Below are 605 nucleotides of genomic sequence, written 5' to 3' on the forward strand. Positions count from 1 at the left end.
TTGAGCTGCATCCGATTTGGGGGCTGTGAGGACAGGCAGTTATCACTTCTCCCAGGGGCCCCGGGTCTTCTGTTCTCACTGGGGAGAGGGACTCCATATTACTGTGAAGATGGTGGCAGGAGTCCTCAGCTCAGACAATCTGCAGTCCCCTCCCCCCCATTCGTATTATACTTTGAAGATCTAGAAAACAGTTGTTGAAACTAAATATATATCTATGCAAATTCTTTTCTCTCAATATGCCTGAATAAATTTAGTTGTGAGGAAGTTAAAAGAATGCCTGAAAAAGTCTTTCTTTTTTAGCCAATGTCTTTCCATATCATTTGCATTTCCCATGTGGATGCACCAAAGACTGCTATCCTTGTGTGAGAAGGTCTTAAAACTTAAGTACCTGAACTGTGGTCATTGTGGTAGGTAATGTTTTAAGAGGCAGCTGTATTCACAGGTATTTGTGAAGACCAACTTCAGGAGGGCACTCCATTTGGATCAGCTGAGGACCAGACCATGTAGAGTACAGGTGATTGCCGTTGTCTTGCAACAGATACACACACACACACACACACATATACATATATATATGTATGTGTGTGTATATGTATGTATGTATA

General features: G+C 42.0%; 1 protein-coding gene across 1 annotated transcript in view; it reads left to right on the forward strand.

Annotated features, from left to right (window-relative positions):
- The first annotated feature begins 295 nt into the window (after window positions 1-295).
- Window positions 296-605, forward strand: part of Daam1 (dishevelled associated activator of morphogenesis 1) — a 109,600-nt gene continuing 109,290 nt past the window's right edge. Inside the window, exon 1 of the mRNA XM_048793056.1 lies at window positions 296-514. The gene's annotated coding sequence lies outside the window, so the exon portion shown is untranslated. The remainder of the gene's footprint in view (window positions 515-605) is intronic.

This window comes from Marmota marmota, unplaced genomic scaffold, assembly GCF_001458135.2.
Source record: "Marmota marmota marmota unplaced genomic scaffold, marMar, whole genome shotgun sequence".
Lineage (NCBI taxonomy): Eukaryota > Metazoa > Chordata > Mammalia > Rodentia > Sciuridae > Marmota > Marmota marmota.